Raw genomic sequence first — 15,039 nt, 5'->3', positions numbered from 1 at the left:
GAACAAGCCTATATTCTCAGTAACTAGGAGGCAGAGACAGGAGTATCTCAAGTTCAAGGCCAGTTTGGACAACTCAAAAGACTCTGTCCTAAAATAAAAAACAAAAGGCTGGGGATGTAGCTCAGTAGTAAAGTCTGGGTTTAATTCCTGGAACTACACACGCACACACATACACACACACACAAAATTAAAGATCTGGGTGCAGTGGCACATACATGTAATCCCAGCAGCTCAAGAGGCTGAGGTAGGAGGCTCACAAGTTCAAAGCCAGCCTCAGTAATTTAGGAACTTAGTGAGACCCTGTCTCTAAATAAATAATAATAATAATAAAGATCACTGTATTGTCTTGAGCAACTAATAATTAAAAAAAAAAAAAAGATCTGGCGATGTGGCTTGTTGGTTAAGCACTCCTGGGTTCAATCCTGGGAAGAACAGCAAAAAAATTAAATATAGAATACCATGCAATTCATAATTCCACTTATGTATATATTCAACAGAATTAAAAGCAGATTCTTGAGAGTCATTTGTTCATCCATGTTCAGAGCATCATTATTCAGAACAGTTAAAACATGAAAGCAACATATATGTTCACTTAAGCAAAATGTGGTCTATAAATACAATGAAAAATTATCCATCTTTCAAAAGGAATAAAGTTCTGATACAGGGGCTGGGGTTGTGGCTCAGTGGTGGAGTGCTTGCCCAGCATGTGTGAGGCACTGGGTTCGATCCCTGGTACCTCATAAAAATAAACAAATAAAATAAAAGGTATTTGTCCATCTACAATTAAAAAAAATTAAAAAAAATTCTGAGACAAAATACAACATAGATGAATATTAAGAACATTAAACTGAGTGAAATAAGCCACTTAGAAAAAGATGAATCCTGTATGATTTCACTTTCTGAGGTACCTATAGTTAAATCTGTGGAGACAAAAATAGAATCGTTGACCAGGGTTGGGAGAGAGGGGAATGGGGATTTATTATTTAGTGGTGTTTTAGTCAGCCTTTTGGTTGCTGTAACCAAACAATAACAATTTTAGAGGAAGAAAAGTTTATTTGGGGCTCATGTCTTCAGAGTTCTTAGTCCACAGATGGCTGACTATTCCTCAGGGCCTGAGGTGAGGCAGAACATCATGGCAGAAAAAGTGGTTGAGGAAAGTGACTCAGAACATGGCCACTAAGAAGCAGAGAGAGAGGGGAGAGAGAGAGAGAGAGAGAGAGAGAGAGAGAGAGAGAGAGAGAGAGAGAGAGAGAAAGAGAGCTTTGCTCAGCAAGGACAAAATTCATTCCTCAAAGGCACACCCTTGATGATCTACCTCCTCCAGCCTCCAGTCACCACTCAGTTCTAGGTTAAGGCTCTCCCAACCCAATCATTTACCTCTAAACCTTCTTGCATTGTCTCACACATGAGCTTTTGGGGGGAAAACCTAATATTTAAACCATGACAGATGTGTACAGAGTTTCAGCTTGGCAAGGTGAAAAGGGCTCAGGGAATGGATGGCAGTGACTGTGGTGCAGCAGTATGAATGTCATGCCACTGAACTACATGCTTAAAAAGAAGAAAAGCGAAGCCGGAGGCATCACAATACCAGACCTTACACGATACTACAGAGCTATGGGAATAAAAATGGCAAGGTATGGGCACCAAAATAGACACGTAGACCAATGGTACAGAATAGAGGACACAGAGACAAACCCACATAACTATGGTTGTCTCATACTAGACAAAGGTGCCAAAAACATTCACTGGAGAGAAGATAGCCTATTCAACAAGCAGTGCTGGCAAAACTGGAAATCCATGTGTAGCAAAATGAAATTAAACCTCTATCTCTCACCCTGCACAAAAATCAACACAAAGTGGATCAAAGACTTAGGCACTAGAATGGAGACCCTATGCCTAACAGAAGAAAAAATAGACTCAAATCTTCACCACGTTGGCCTAGGATCTGACTTCCTTAACAAGACTCCTAAAGCGCAAGAAGTAAAATCAAGAATTAATAAATGGGATGGATTCAAATTAAAAAGCTTCTTTTCTGCAAAGGAAACAATAAAGTGAGGAGAGAGCCTACAGTTTGGGAGAAAATCTTTACCACATGCACCTCTGATAAAGCATTCATCTCTATGATATATAAAGAACTAAAAAAACTTAACACCCCCCCCCCCAAAAAAAAAAAAAACCAACAAGAAACAAATAACCTAATTAATAAATGGGCTAAGGAACTGAACAGACCCTTCACAGAAGAGATACAATTGATCAACAAATATATGAAAAAGTGTTCAACATCTCTAGCAATTAGAGAAATGCAAATCAAAACAACTCTAAGATTTCATCTCACTCCTGTCAGAATGGCAGTCACTAAGAATACAGGCAACCATAAATGTTAGAGAGGATGTGGTGAAAAATGTACACTCATACATTGCTCATGGGTCTGCAAATTGGTGCAACCACTATGGAAAGCAGTATGGAGATTCCTCAGAAAATTGGGAATGGAACCATCATTTGACCCAGCTATCCCACTCCTTGGTTTATATCCAAAGGACTTAAAATCAGCATGCTATACTGATACAGCCACATCAATGCTTTAGCAGCTCAATCCACTATAGCTAGACTACGGAACCAACCTAGGTATCCCTCAATAGATGAATGGATAAGGAAAATGTGGTATGTATACTCAATGGAATATTACTTAGCTTTAAAGAAGAGTAAAATTATGGGATTTGGCAGTAATGGTTGGAGTTGGAGAATATTATGCTAAGAGAAATAAGCCAACCCCACAAAACCAAAGGCAGAATGTCTTCTCTAACATGTGGGTGTTAATTCACAATAAGGTATGGGGGGACACTAGGGAAGAATAGTGTTACCGACACCTTAGATTAGGCAGAGGGAAGTGATGTGAGGGGAGAGGAGGGGATGTGGGGATAGGAAAGATAGTAGAATGAAACAGACATTATTACTGTGTGTATATATGTGACTACATGACCAATATGATTCTGCAACACATACTCAGAAAAATGAGAAATTATATCCCATCTATGTATGATATATCAAAGTGCATAAATACATTCTACTGTCATGTACAATTAATTAAAACATAAAAAATTAAAAAAATGGTCATGATGGTAAATTTTGTTTTGTGCATTTTACTGCCATAAAAATGTGAAAAAATGTGAGTAAAGCTATGCCCAATTCCAACAACTTCAGATTCTCATTTTCTAGAGTCCTTCCAACAGCTAAGGAACATGAAATTTTCTCAGAATGGTAGTTCTAGGAATATCTCCATAACTGCGTTAGCTGTGCTCTACTGAACTACTCACTATAAGGAAGTGACTCATAGTTTAAAAAATAATAAATGCTGGAGAGGACGTAGAGAAAAAGGAACACTTTTACAGTTTCGGTGGGATTGTAAATTAGTATAACCACTATGCAAATCTCTAAGTCAATATGGAGGTTCCTCAACAGACTAGGCATGGAACCGTGTTATATGACCCAGCTGTACCACTCCTCAGTATTTACCCTGAAGAATTAAAGTCAGCATACTGTAGCAATACATGCATGTCCGTGTTTATAGCAGCACAATTCACAATAGCCAAACTATGGAACCAGTCTGGGTGTCTGTCAGTAGATGAATGGGTTGAATTCATTACCAACCCAGATCAGGCCCTGGTGCCTCCTTCCACAGAGTCCCCATTTACCAGACAGCTATCAGTTACAGGCAGCTCATGGTTACTTCCTGGAACTGAAAGCTCTCTGCTAAATAAGGATCTTGTGCTTCGCAAACTTTCTGGGGAGAGTTTTTGTACCTCAGCCCTAAAAGATTTATTTGTCTTTTATAATTCTTAGGAAAAGTTGGTTTCCTGTTTGCTCAGGTAAAATATATATTTTTTTATTTTTAAAGTATCAAGGAAATGAATTGCACATTATGCTCAGATGAATGTACATGAGAAAAGAATATTCTAATATGTAAGATTTTTTTTTATTTTAAAGAGAATTGCTGGAATAGACCACAGCAAGCTAAAATCTGGGTTTGCTACTAGGATGTTGTGACCATAAAACAAACTTTCAGAACTCCAGTACACGTGCTGTTTTTTCAAAGCTAAGTTACCAACATATTATCAGAGGTTTTAAAACAATGGATGGATATGATGAACATTTTTAAAAAGGAGTATATTTTTGTTTGATATAAAATTTTAATGCAGAATACACCTCTCTGGATAGATAGTAAGATTCAGATTTCATATTTTTTCAAAAGCACTAAAAATATGTTATTGTCCCTCAAATACTGGTATTTTGGAACTTAATGGTACTCTATTCCAGAATATCAACCCATGGCAAACCTATATTGCAATCACTCCTCCCACCAGATCCTGGTTTCAGGACTTCTAGAAGTCTAACCCAGTAATTACATGTCTTTTTGGTGGCAGTTACTGGATATACCCTTTGGTTATCTATTCCTCAATGATCAAATATTAGAATCAATATTCTGCAGAGAATCAAGCCACATGGCATCTTCAAAAATTGAATTTCTGAAATATTATTCCATCTAAAAGATAATTTTGAAATCTATTTTGTTTGAAAAAATTTCGGAAGTCAGATTGTAGAAGTTTAATATATAGAGTAGGAACAATATTTCCCAGTTCCCCCAGCAGCTAGATTCGTGTGTGTGTGTGTGTGTGTGTGTGTAGTGTGTTGTGTGTCGTTATTGAAGGTCATCTACTAATGAAAAATTTCCATATATTTATTGTCAAAGACACTGACTCAGTTACTTCTTTCATTCCTACTTGCAAAACAGATCATCTTTTCCCCCTGTGGGCATCTCTTTTGTAATATATTACCAAAGGCCGTTGAAGACAGGTGACACCCAGTGAATATTCTGCTTCTCTGATGTCTCTCCTTAGGATTCAAGTGAACTAGGTATGGTATGTACTTCCAAGTTCCCACAGTTACTGGTTTGAACTTGTTTCACTGCTGTATCATATGGAGTGCTGTTTTTCTACTATTAGTTTCTACCTTGCCTATAAACCTACCATCAAGCCAATTGCTGTAGTTTTAATCGGAAGTGTTCCCTAAAGGCTCATGTATAAAATGCTCGGTTCTCAGCCTGTGGCACTATTGGAAGAGATGGAACTTTTAGGAGATAGGGAGGAAATCACAACATCGGTAGCACGCCTGCAAAGGAGATGTTGGGGCACCAGTCACATTCTCTCCCCTCCCTCCATCTCTTTCTGCCTGTTTTCAGGCCATAATGATGTGAGCAGCTTTGCCCTACCACACATTCCCTGCCATAATGTTCTGCCTCGCTGCAGGCCCAAAGTGATCAAGCCAACTGACCATGAACTGAAACCTCTGAAACCATGAGCCAAAACACAAATATTTCCTCCTTGAAATTGGGGATTGAACCCAGGGGTCCTTAACCACTCAGCTACATCCCCAGCCCTATTTATTTATTTAATTTTGTGACTGGGTCTTGCTGAGTTGTTTAGGGCCTTGTCAAGTTGCTGAGGCCGGCTTTGAACTTGTGGTCCTCTTGCCTCTGCCTCCTCTTCCTTTCCCTTATAATGCAATAGATACTTACAACCCGTGACATAACCCAAGAACTTTAATGTTATCAGTCACCTACCCCTACCCCAGTGCTCCTTTGCGTCACTCCACCTCACTTCCCCCTCAGGTGTTGCCATAATGCCAATTTGTGTTTATTGTTTTGTTGCTTAAGTTACTTTTATCAACACAAGTATGTAACATATTGAATAAATGTATTTTTAAATTTCTTTGTTTTTGAATTATATAAAACTGCTATTATGTTGCATGTTGTTTTCTGGGGCATACTTTTTCCCTGTGACATTTCCCTATGACCTCTAATGCTGTGGCAAAGTCACCCATTCACTTTCATTGCTATTGCAATTCCATGTATGAATTTATCATGATTTGTTTTTCTATTATCCAATTATTGGGCATTCATTTTGAATCTAGTGGTTTTGCTTTTTAAATTAAGCACCATACTTCTATAAGCATCATTGTGTGTGTTTCTAGGTGTAGCTTTTTGTTGCTATGACTGAGATCTGACAAGAACATCTTAGAGGAAGAGAAATTGATTTGGATTCACAGTTTCAGAGGTTCAATCCATAGTTGGTTGGCTCTGTTCTTCTGAGCCTGAGTGATGCAGAGCATCATGACAGAGGACCTGGAAGAGGAAAGATGTCAAGTTCACAGCAGCTTGCAATTGGGAGAGGGAGAGGGAGAGGGAGAGGGAGAGGGAGAGAGAGGGGAAGAGAGACAGGTGGGGAAGGGGGGGAGAGAGAGAGAGAGAGAGAGAGAGAGAGAGAGAGAGAGAGAGAGAATGCACAAGGAGCCTGGGGTCAAGATATATACCCCAAAGGCATGCCCCTAGTGACCTACTTCCTCAGCCAAATTCTACTTGCATACAGTTACCACTGAGTATGATAGTTATTAACCTATCAAATGGATCAATTAACCTATCAAATGGATCAGTCCACTGATTAGATTATAGATCTCATAATCTTACCATAAGTTTTCAGAGAACACCTCATATCCAGACCATAACAATGTATGCTAAAATTTCTTTTGGGTATAAAGGTATATAGTTAGAAGTTAAATTTTTAGATCATTAGCTTTATGAATATTTGACTTTACAAGATAATATCAATTTGTTTCCAACAAATTGTACCAATTTACACTTCCATCTGCAATATATAACTGATCCAATCGATCCATATTCTCTAAGTACTTGTTATTACCAGTATTTTTTATTTTTTCTAATTAAATGTTCTTGATTTGCATTTCCCCATTACTAGTGATATTGACTATTTCTTCACATTTATTGGGTTTATATGTTTCTTTTTCTGTATAACTCCCATTCATACTTCTGAAATTTTTTCTATTAGATTATTTATCTGTTTTTCATTTTATTTTGTTTTTTAAAATTGTTTTAGTTGTTGATGGACCTTTATTTTTATTTCTTTATATGTGGTGCTGAGAACTGAACCCAGTGCCTCACACATGTTAAGCAAGTGCTCTAGCATTGAGACACAACCTCTGCCATGTTTCTCATCTTATTGACTGATTACTAGAAAGTCTTTATTAATTAATTAGTATTAATCGATATTAATCATTTGTTGGTTATGTGTGTGGAAAAATGTTTTTTTCACTGTGCATTTTTTACTTTATTTATTTAGTTTTTTCAGTACTGGGGATCAGAGCCTGGAGTGTTCCACTTCTGAGCTCTATCCCCAGCCCTTTTCTATTTTATTTTGAGACAGAGTCTTTCTAAGTTGCAGAGGTTGGCCTTAAACTTGTGATCCTTCTGCTTCAGACTCCTACGTAGCTGGGATCACAGGTGTATGCCACGGCACCTGGCTTCATCTACTTCATTGATGGCATCCTTTGAGGAACAGAAGTTCTCAATGTTACAAAATTTTCCTGTCTTTCCTTTTATGATTAGCACAGTATTAGGAAATAGTAAAGATGTTCTGGTCTGGGTTATTTGGTAATAGTTTTTGTGCACAGGATATTTCGCTAGAAAATAGTTGAGGTTTACAGGGTTTTCTTCAAGAAGGATACTAAGTGCTAAGCACATTTCCCCTGTAGAATCATGAAGTTCTATCATCACTTTATCAACACCTAGTGATTTTTTCTGACATTAAAAGGCCTAACAGAATTAGCACTATACTATTCTAATAACAGTATTCAGGGGCACATAGAAATTTTAGTATTTCAAAGGACATTGTAGGTTTAAAAAGGTCAGAGGGAACAAATTGTTTTAATCTGTGGTTTATACTTCTAATTCCAAGTACCTCATGGAGTAGAACCTACCTTTGGAGTAGCTATACAATGTCACATTTATCAGTGGATGAAATAAAATTTTAATTTTTAATTTACCTAAAAAAACCCAGCTGAGCTTAGGTTTACTGTGAAAATTTTTGGTAATCAGAGAACTTAATTCTAAGTTCCTCATGATTTTGATGATTCAGAGAAGCAAGTTTGGATAAAACTTTTAGAAATGGAAAAAAAAAAAAACCTCTTAGAAATGAATATGCCAGATACATTTAAAGAAAACTTGAAATGCTCATGGGATCATATGAAAGTTGAAAAGGAGGGTGAAAGACTGACAAACCTTCTTTCTTAGGTTACCTTGAAATTCTAAGGCGGTGAGTAGTGTAGTTTGGATATCAAATGTGTCCCAAAGGCTCGCGTGTTTAAGGCTTGGTCCTCCTCTGATAGAGCTACTGGGAGGTGGTGGAGCTTCAGGAGGTGAACTTGGTGGAAGGAAGTTAGGCTATTGGGGGTATGCCCTTGGAGGGGCATGGGGGCCCTGGCCCATTCCTCTTTCTCCCTTTGCTTCCTGGCTGTTATGATGAGAGCGGTTTCCCTCCACCACACACTTCTTGCTCTGATGTTCTGCCTCACAACAGGCCCAAAGTGATGAGGTCAGGTGATCAGAGATGGAGACTTCTGACACTGAGCCCAAATAAACCTTTCCTCCTTTAAGTTGTTAAACACAGGCATTTGTTACAGCAATTACAAACTGACTACCACAGTGAGTTAATAAAGAATCCTATAGACAATTCCCTAGAGAATGGGGAAATAACTACAAAGACCATGACTCCATGATTCTCTTGCAGTGTTTCTCCACACAGTTTCCTCTGGGCAGAATCCCAGAGCATTCACTCTTTATGAGGCAAATACAAAACTCAATCTTGGAAAAATCCATAATTGTTGAGATGCTAGAAGAACTGTTAAGTCGCCTTATGTTTCATTAAGCACTGTGTATCTATTATGCTATTTTATCAACAGTATTTAAACTGGGCTTGGTTGCACATGTCTGAGTCCAGTTACTTTGAGGCTGAGGCAGGAGGATCACAAGTTTGAGGCCAGCCTCAGAAACTTAGTAAGACCCTGTCTCAAAATAAAATTAAAAAGGGCTGGGGTATGGAGTGCTTGCCTAGCAACCACGAAGCCCTGGGTTCAATCTCCAGTACTGAAAAACAAAAACAAAAATAAAGCACCACCAATGAAATCAGTATTTAAGTTCTGGCTGATGGGATTCCAACTTGTCCTTCCCATTTAGGGTGGAAGACTTTAATTATTAAAATCAAGTGCTTAGAAAATTGCTTTTGAGGGCTGGGGTTGTGTCTCAGTGGCAGAGCGCTTGCCTAGCATGTGTGAGGCACTGGGTTTGATTCTCAGCACCACATATATAAATAAATAAAATAAAGATCCATCAGTAAACAAAAAAAAAAAAAAGAAAATTGCTTTTGAAACATAAGTGTATGTTGTGTCACTATATATGTACAAAAAAGGAGGCAAGAAACGTGACAGTCTCTACTGGACTAAAAGAAAGAATGTGCATGTAGAATTGGCAACTGGACTGCAGTCATGAAAACAGCCAGTTTTTAAACATCTGACAATCGAAGAGCAAAAGAGACAGTGCAGGAGGAATTGATACATTTAGAATGAAGGAAAAGGCTAGATGTCAGAGATACAGATGGTGTTGTTGGGACTGGTGGAAAGGAATAGGAATAAAATTTCTAGAACCCAAGATGCCGAAGTTGGCTTTTGATATACAGTCTGGGAAGGAGTTCCAGAAATAAAACACAAGGCATCAAAAGTCTCTGCTGTGTGTCTCTAACTTTCTGTCACAGTGCATTTAATTGTCTGTGCATGTGCTGGATGGCTCTGGCTGGAATGGAAGGCAGGAAGGGGAGGTCAAGAGTGGTCAAGGCAGGTCAACCCTGTTCTCACAAGAAAGAAGCACACAGATGTGCCAAGGGACACTCTCAGAGGCAACTAGAGAGGATATGCTAGAAAACAAGAAAGAACTTCAGAGTCATGTAGGACGGTGGGATAGGGGAAGGAATGGGGGAAAGAGGAAGGAGAACTCTTAGAGAAAAGGAAGTTGGATCTAATCTCTTTTATCTTTTGTGGGCTTGGGCCTGGTAAATAGTCACATGCAACCCATGTGGTAGATTGAGCTGCACAGAAGCAGGGAAAATGTCAGCTCTGTTGTGGATTCTATGTGACAGATAAACAGCAACATGGAACAGAATGAAATCCTCCAGAGTGAAGTTTTGTCCTGTGAAAACAATATCAGTTATGGTCCATTGCAAATACATATCATTAAAATGATGACTTAACCTGATTTTTCTGTCTGATCATGATAGTAAACTTTGATCACATGTACTTATTTTTAGGGGTGCTGGTGTAGCACAATGGAAAATTTAAAGAGAACGTTTGGTTATAAATATTACCATTAAACCTCAGTTTTGGATAGGGCACTGGTGCCTGCCTATAATCCCAGTGGCTTGGGAGGCTGAGGCAGGAAGGTCACAAGTTCAAGCCAGCCTTAGCAATTTAGTGAGGCCCTAAGCAACTTAGTGAGACCCTATCTCAAAATAAAAAGTAAAAAGGGCTGGGGATGTGGCTCAGTGGTTAAGTGCTCCTGGGTTCAATGCCTGGTACAAAAAAAAAAAAACCAAAAAAACAAAAAACAAATAAACAAACAAAACAAACCTCATTCCCCCAAAAGCCCTCAATTTCATTCTTCTGTATTTATTTATTTAGCAGTATTGGGTGATGAATCCAGAGCCTTGTGTATGCTAGGCAAGTACTCTGTCATTGAGATACCACCAACCCTTTCATTTTGAGAGCCTCACTAAGTTGGTGAGGCTGGCCTTGAACTTGCCATTCTCCTGCTTCAGCCTCCCAGGTACTGGGATTAAATGTGTGCACCATGGCAGCCAGCTCTTATGTTGGGCAGGTCACCTAGAAGTCATTACACATTATGTTTTCTTTTCTTTTTTAAAAAATATTTATTTTTTAGTTATAATTTGGTATAATATCTTTAATTAATTTGTTTATTTTTATGTGGTGCTGAGGATCGAACTCAGGGCCTCGACCGTGGTTGGTGAGCGCTCAACTGCTGAGTCACAACCCACATTAGGCCTTCTCTTTCTTTCTTTCTTTCTCTCTCTCTCTCTCTCTCTCTCTCTCTCTCTTTCTGTGTGGTGCTGGGAATTGAACCTAGGGCCTGTGCATGAGAGACAAGCACTTTATGTTGAGCTATATCCCTAGCCCTTTCTTTTCTTTCTTTTCTAAACAAAACACTCTGATACATTAATATGTCAAACATTAAAATCTGCAATATAATTTGTTACTAGATCAGATTCTTGTTCATACAATGGAATCAAAGATACAAACCTATAAGATAAATTGTATTTAATTACCTTTCAATTGTATAGGGCAATTCACTGATACAATGAACTGCAATTTGGGAAAACTCTTTCATTGAATTTTTCTATGGAAACATCTTGTTCCACCAAGTAGAGATTGGTCCCATTTCTTATACCATATATAGCATCAGGGAGAGAGATTCAATTCTCTGAATCTTCAGAGTTATTTCTTCATACAGGGAACAAGTTCCTCATTATATGGAAATTCTGAGAGGAGCTCTGATGTGGATTGTACTTCTTGGCTCCTCCTCCTGAGTTGTTGATTTAGATGCAGTTCCACCAGATTATTTGATGTCTTATGTGTTTTTTTTTTTTTAACAGACTTTCTCTCTCCTCTTCTTTATGAGAATATTGCATCCCTCATCTTTAATCTGAATCTAAATCTCATTACAACCAGTAAGTAAGTAACAATTGGCTAATTCCCTTCTGACAAGTGAAAGCCCAAGGGAGATAAATACACAAAGAAGGGGAAACAGTTTTCTAGCCCTTTTGAGAAACAGACCTGAAAAGAATTGGGCTTGCTTGTTAAAAGCTTAGTCATGGTGTGGTGGTTTGGATCTAGTTTGAATAAGATCCCCAAGGGTTCTTGTGTCAGGAGCTTGATCCCTAGTGGGGTGAGAAGTAGTGGGACTTTTAAGTAGTAGAGCCTAGTGGGAAGTCCCTAGGTCATTGGGAAAACTATGCTCAGAAGGAATTAAGGTATCTCCATGGGACCTCTCGACTCTTATGAGAATGGGTTGTTATAAGAGAGCCTGGCTCCTGAATCAGTCACTGGCTTCCTGTTTGTTTTAAATGTGGTCAGTTGCGCCTACAGGTGCTCCTGGTATTGTGAAGTTCTTTCACCATTCACCATCTGCCATGAAATCCTCACCAGAGCCAAGCCAATGTTGGTGCCTTGCTTTGAAATTGCCAGAACCATGAGCTAAGTAAACCTCTTTTATTTATAAAGTTAGCTAGGAAATGGACTAATACACACATTTCTTTCAAACAGAAACAGATATATTCAGATGGCTAGAAACAAAGGGAGTGAGTTCTTGTTTAGTGTCCAGTATCACAGAAATTACTTGCTAAATTTTTGAATGACTTGTTGAACATTAAGTATGGGCCCATAAAACCAGTTGGGCCCATTTTGAAAGGTTCATGTTTGACTGTCATAATTTTGTCTATAAAGGTGTGTAGTAAAGGATTCCTCTTGCCCAGAGGCCTGGCCTTTGCCCTTGGCTCCTGAGAGGTGATCTCTAAACCTTGGAATGTCTTGCTTGATAAGAGTATTTTAATTTACTGGGGATCTTGGACCATGCCAGATAGTCTATGTTAACAACGTGGTTTATGGTGGCAGTTTTGGTCCAAATAGCCTCAGCTTAGCCTCTTGATAGGGCCAGAGACTAAGGTCAGTCACGCAGGTGGAGAGACCATGTGTATATGACCAGGTATAAAAACTTTAGATACCATAACTTTAGAAGCTTTCCTGGTTAGCAATAACCCGTATGTATTTTCACACATAATTTCTGAGAGGAGTAAGCGCAGTCTATACAACTTCTCTAGGACAGGACATCTGGAAGTTCTGAGCACTGCTCCTTTGTTTGAAACTCTCCTGAGCCCTGCCTTAGGTTTCTCTTCCCTCGGTTACTTTTCATCTGTATTTTTCACTGTATTAAACTGGAGCCAGCTGTAAACAGCTTTTAGTGAGTTCTGTGGGTCTTTCTGCCAAATTAATAACCTCAAAGGAAAAAAAAATAACCCGAAGGTGGTCTTGGGGACCTCAAAGTTGCAAATCATCTCAGAGATGGGTGGTCTTTGGGACTTGGAAACTTTGTAGTTGCATCAGAAATGGGATTTACTGAAATGATCTTTATTCACCGTAACATGGTGAGAGCATGGTTTGGGAAAAAGAAGGATGAGAGGGTAGGGGTTGGTTTACCTGTGGTTCCTAGATGGCTGCTGACCTTTAAATGCTCCATTTGAGTCCCCTGCCCCACACTTCCAGAGACCTGGGAAGTAAGTGTGGGAAAGTGGTACAGCTGCTCCCAGTTCAGTTTCCAGGGGAGGGTGGGTCTTCCACCTGCTTGGAGGGGAGGATGGAGGTAGAGTTGGGGTCAGGATTGGTGAAGCAGATTCCTAATTCATGTTGTTTATTAGTGGCTTCCAATAGTCGGACCTTACCTTCCACTGTCATGCAAGGAAATTGACCTTCATCATGAAATTGACTTTCATCATGTCTTTAGTATCATTTCTCCATATCAAGAGAATTTTCCAAATCAACTCTGAGGAAACTTCCATGGGTTGAGGGTTGTCCCTTGGGAAGAGATAATAACCAGTAGATGATTAAATAGAAAAAGCTATGCAGGCCTGTGTTAAGCAAGGCTGTTTGGGCTGCTCAAAGAAAATACCACAAACTGGGCAGCTTATAAATAACATGAATTTAGGGCTGGGATTGTAGCTCAGTGGTAGAGCACTTGCCAAGCATGGGCGGGTCTTGAGTTCTATCCCCAGCACCTCAAAAATAAACAACAACAACAACAACATGATGTATTTCTCATAGTTCTGGAGATGGGTAAGTCCAAGATCAGAGGGCCAGTGTGGTTGGGTTCTGGTGAGGGATCCTTTCTGGGATATACACTGCTGGCTTCTTGCTGTGTCCTCATGTGGAAGAAAGAACAAGTGAGATCCCTGGAGCCTCATTTATAAGGGCATTAATCCTATTGAAGAGGCTATCTCTTAAGACCTAATCACCTCCCCCAAGACTCCACCTCCTAATACCATCCCAACGGTGATTCGATCTCTGGATAGGAATTTTTAAGGGATACAAACATTCAGATTATTGCACCAGTTTTACATAAAAAGTCTCAGGTATAGTTGTTAATTTAATGCTGAAAACCATTTTGTGAAGAAGGAGAACCAAATATGGTGATTCTGAAGACCCAGAAAGTAAGTGGGCTAATATCACACAGGTGTAAATGCAGAACTGAGCCTCAAGTCCAAATTTTTTATTCCAAATCCAGTGCTCTGTCCAGAGCACCATGGCTGCTTCCATTGGCAACGGAGGGTCTCAGTCTGCCTCCCCTCTGCCCAGCTTCCAACAGGGCGACTGGAAAAGAATCAAAGGATGAAAAAAAAAAATAGAAAGAGGACTTGGGGAGGGGGAGGACTGAACGGGTTTGTTTCTAAGGGGAAGGAAGAAGAAAAGGGGCATTAATCTTAGAGTATGGCCTTGAAGCAAACCCTAAGGGGGAGATAGGATATCACTGTCCCCATCTCTCCATAAAAGCCCCCCAAAATCCAAAGATGCCTGGTCTTGTGGAGGCTGGAATCACTATGGGGATGGGGAGGGGAATAAAAATAAGTCCAGGTGCTTCCAGGGAAAGCAAGAGGAAGAAGAAAGAACTACTAGAGGAAAGTAGAGAAAGAGAAAGGGAAGGAATACAGAGGTATTGATGGGACACTTGGAGCAAAAGCAGATTTTTCTGAAACAAATATAATTTGCATGTTCTTAAACTTGGGTATCAAACTACATAGGATCCCTGAGCCTGTCAGATTTTTCTTTTGTCCCCAAAGCTTAGGTCCTGTCCTGTGTCACCCCAGCTACTCCTTCTCTCCTTCAAGTTATCCAGGGCTCTGCTGCTCAGCCCACATCCTCCCCCAAACCTTTCCCCTTCATCTCCACAATATCTGTTGGACTGGCACAGGCTGGGATGATGGCTGTTCGGGCCCCCTGTTGGTCTCTGCATACCGCCACTAGGATGAAGGGACATTTCCGGGGCCTCTGCCTTTTGAATGAAGCGGCTGGACTGGAGCA

This window comes from Marmota monax, unplaced genomic scaffold (genome assembly GCF_021218885.2).
Source record: "Marmota monax isolate L192 unplaced genomic scaffold, Marmota_monax_Labrador192_F-V1.1 WCK01_AAM20220418_F8-fsc00145, whole genome shotgun sequence".
NCBI lineage: Eukaryota > Metazoa > Chordata > Mammalia > Rodentia > Sciuridae > Marmota > Marmota monax.
The sequence above is the reverse complement of the archived record's forward strand: the minus strand, read 5'-3'. Positions refer to the sequence as shown.